Below are 4,553 nucleotides of genomic sequence, written 5' to 3' on the forward strand. Positions count from 1 at the left end.
CTCGTCACTAGGGTGGTGGTACTGTCCCATCCGTGGCTGGAGCATGCACGGCTCCTGCCTGCTGGCACCGTAAATGGTATAAAAAAACCATGTGGATGTCAAGACCACTGTAGGTGTTTGTGTGTTTTAACATCTTTGAGCCTCTTTCCGCTCCCTCCCTTGTAAGAACTTGAACCCTGGCTGTAGTCATCATCTCTCTTCCAAGAGCCAGGAGAATAAGGCAGTGTACAAGGATCCTAGTATGGTTAGAGTTACCAGACACTGAACACCTAGAGGTTTTGTAAGGATATCCAAGTGCCTTGCTTGCTCCTTCCATTGCCATTACTGCAGTGAGAATACAGGATCACACACAAAAGAGAGGTGACTGGCCACGTCACACAGCTTTTTACCTCTTTGTAAACTGAAAAGGATGCTTTAGGGCCCAGCTTATCTCTTCAATGAGGATTCAAGGAACAGGTTTACTCTGGAAACATGCTCCTATCCACGTATGGTATGTGTTTTATTCAGCTACAGGAACTTCTTCCAAAGTTGCTTATTGATCCCACTAGAAATCGCTGGTTTAAGACAAAGTGATGATGAGTAGGTGGAAGGCCGGTGAAGACTTCCCATCAAGTTGTTGCTACCTGGCTGTGTCAGTCACTGATCATACCCGGCCACATGTAGAAATGATAGACTTAATTAACCCGAAGTTCCCAATGGACCATGGATTTCCAGGCAACAGACACATCAAAGCCACTTTGTTATATAATTAGAGCCCGCAACATGTTCAAAACTGTCTGCGAGTGTGCACATATAAGCACTCTGTGGTGCTGAGTGCACGCCAAAGAAGAGGAGAGTTGTTCCAGTCAGCCAGAATGTTTGATGTTAAGACGAATCTTAAAATCCAGGAATTACTGTAGCAAGAATGTATTCTATACATCCATAATGTGTGCACTAATTATATGTAATGAGTATGCTTAGATGATAGAGTATTATTTATATAATATGAGCTGCCTTTACATCTGTTGCCTGAAGGTGATGTGGTTTCTAGAGTCACTTCAGAGCTAGTGTGATTCCCTGGAAAATCTTGGGCTGCTTTTGGGCTATTCCACAGCAGCTGAATTCCTACAGATGTATGTGCTATGGCAGCTCTGCTCCTACTCCTTGTTCCAAACAGCTCTCCAAAGGATGGCTGCAGTTCTTCCTTGCAGTGCAAGCTTCCGGGGAATTGTGTGTCTTGTCTCTTAGGCCTGCAGGCACGAACGTGGTCTTTGCTCTGTATGTGTCGGCCTATAGACCTTAGCGTTGTTTAGGGAGGACTCCAGTGAGGTATTGATCTCAGAAACCCTGTGTTCCTCACTTACCTGTGCAAATGACACAGAACTGAGCTCCAGAGGTCTGTGTGTGGACAGAGAAAAGTTGGGACATTAGGGATGCTGGTTCTTGCGTGATTTTAGATGAAATCTTGTCTCAGATGAAATCCTCACTCAAAGCTTTAGGGGTCGCGCGTGCTGCTGCAGGAGGGTGTTTGGGTTAACAATCGGGTTGCTGGTTGTAGAGGGTCGTTAGAGCTCCCAGGTCAGTGTTGTTGTAAAAGTGAAGGTGTTAGCTGGTGATGTCCTGGCCAATGTCCAGCTAGGTATTTACACTGCTGCTGCTGCCCAACTCTTTGTAGAATTTCGGTCTTTCTTCAACACCTCAAACTGCCTCATGCCTCACCACTAACATTCAGGTGTCGCTGATTTTGCTTGGGCAGGGGGGTGGGAGGGTATTTACTGAAGCCCCCCAGGCCTGAAGGAGGACCAGTTGTTAAGGCAATTTCCAACTTCTATTTAGAGGGGAGGCAAAAGGTGAGGATGTAAAATGAGGGTGTAAAAACAAAAGTTGGAAAACTGCTGTTTTCAGAGAGGCAGAGGTAATGTTAACAGTTAGATAAAACACTAGATAAGATGACCTTGATTCTTGAATGTACTTGTGCTTGATGTTTCTTTTATACTACAGCGCAGATTCCTATGAAAATGAGAGTATCTCAGCTTTCATTCAAATAAAAGGAATGGTCCAGCCTTCCCAGTATGAGCAAGGCTTAAAAACACACACAAGTCCACATCAACACTTCAGTGGCTAAAAACTAACAGTTCAATGTCACCAAAAGCTAAATGCCAAGTACTAAGAACCCCTATTTATTACTCCCATAAAATTACATTCTAACTTGATCTCAAAAGGGTGACACATGACTTCTAAGTGCTTCAAATTCATAAAATGAAGGGACAAGTTCCATGCAATGGAATGGGAGCATTGTTAATAGAAATTATAATTGTAAAGTTGACTTGCTTTTTCAGACTAAAAGGAGAGAAATTGTACATGCAAAAGAAATTCTAAGAAATGATCAAATGAGATTCTGTAGGTGGGATGGTTAGTAATGAATAAACATGTAATTCACAGAAAACAGAGACTGGTAATTTATGTTTACTTTGATTTTGGTGTATTTTTTTCAGATTATAGGGGAGGCTCATAAAAAATGTATCCCCATAATTAAAAGGCTTTGAAGAATAGTTTGTTGCTACATTATGCAGAGGGGGAAAAAAAAGAGGAAAGACCTATTTTAGTGTACAATAATTTTACTACCAAAAGTACAGCAAAGCTGTCATGGTATTAAAAAGACTTCTCAGAACCTGAGTATATAGTTTTTCCTCATCCAGCTGGAGGTATTTCCAAGCAAATTTCCAGCAGAATTTCCCTTTTCAAAAGCTGGCAGTTTAGCTGGATGCCGCTGCTATCATATATAATATTTCTTGCATGACATTCTGAATCCTTATCTTCAGGTAGATATTCAAGTACCAGCTTGTTTTATAGGCCTTTGTGTCAATGAAGGAACAGAAGACATACATAAACCAGGATCACGCCGGAAGGACATTACACAAATTTATGTCCCTTTCCTCTCTAAGAATAACAGATGACATATGAGTGGGGGGCAAATGAAACAAACAAAACCAAAACCAGATTTGTATTAGAGCAGGTCTAGTGAAGTTTGGTGAGTCATTGCAAACTCTTGAACTGTCAGGTGCTTGTGCGCTTTTTGAGCCCTTCCCCTTAAAAATGAAGGCATTCCTTTTTTTCTTTTTAACCTAGTACTGCAGCACTGAGGTTGCCTTGCTGACTGAATTTAAGCTTTTATTAGGAGCCGATGGTATGGGATCATGCCTGCATGGCTCATCTGAATTTGCCCCATGCTTGCTCTTGTAGACACTTCCGGCAAGAATATAGCTAACATTTCTGTTAGTACATTGGCCTCAGTCTTCGGACGCAGGGCAAGATTTACTTAGAGATTAAAATTAACTCACCACCCTACAGAGCACTATCTTCATATCATCCTTCCTATCTCTTGCCAAATGAATGTTGAATCTGGCTTCTCCTTTGCATTTGAAAACTTTGTATTTGTATTCCTTGAGAGGCCCTGTGTTTTCCTCCTGAAGTTCATCCATTCACACAAAATCACTGGTTTTAGGGGACATATGTCTATTCAGTGCTAATATGTCTCCTCTGGATCTACATAATACTCAGAAGTAAATTTGGCTAACAGCCTATCATTAGGATTATTTTTATTCTTTGAAATAGCTGCTGTAATTTACTCTTGACCTGTAAGTCAGAGGGGGCCAAATAATTGACTGCTTGCAAATAGAATTAATTGAACAGCTGAAAACAGGACCAAAGGAGAAAGTAGCAAAGACACAAAAAATTACTGCCAACAGTTCTCTTTCCACACTGTTTGTAATTGTAAAGAAGAGTCATATATTTTAGGCTTCTTCATGAATACAAGACACAACTGTTGTGTGAGTTCAGCAAACATTTCTGCCAATATAACCCCACTGATACTAAATGTAAAGTATTTGACCTGATGGATACAATCAGTTTCCAAAAACATGTAGCTCAAGTCTCTGCATGGTGGCAGCCAGCATATGGAGCAGTACCTCTAGGCAATGTATCTTCTGCTTTGATAATGGGTACCAAATGATGATTGTGTTTGAGCGTGCCTTTCTCCCTTTCATTTGCCTGAAATATCTGTTTTGAGAGGATTGCTGGTCCGTGCAGTACATAATATTAACTTCCTAATGTTGTCTTGTTAGATAGTTGTTTGACACGAAGAGTTGCTCTCAGCCCTTCATCCAGAGAGCTTGTGAAACTGAGAATAGTGTTTCTGTGGTTGCTGGCTTTGTTCTGTTCAGCTAACAGAACAGCTTTGTTCTGTTCTGCCACTGTTGGTTCTCCTGGCAATAGATGTGTCAGAAATTTTAGGGAAGAGCCTAGGATGTCATCTATCTGGACTTCTGCAAGGCATTTTACACGGTCCCTCACAACATCCTTCTCTCTAAATTAGAGAGGGATGGGTTTGATGGGTGGACTGTTGGATGGATAAGGAAGTTGGGTGGATGGTCACAACCAGAGGTTCATGGTCAATGGCTCAATGTCCAGATGGAGATCCGAGACAAGTGGTGTCCCTCAGGGGTCTGTATTTGGACCAGTACTGTTATATGTATGTATATAACATATGCTACCGTTAGTCAAAGTCAGCAGGA

The sequence above is a fragment of the Eurypyga helias genome, unplaced genomic scaffold, assembly GCF_000690775.1.
Source record: "Eurypyga helias isolate BGI_N326 unplaced genomic scaffold, ASM69077v1 scaffold6899, whole genome shotgun sequence".
NCBI classification, from domain to species: Eukaryota; Metazoa; Chordata; class Aves; order Eurypygiformes; family Eurypygidae; genus Eurypyga; species Eurypyga helias.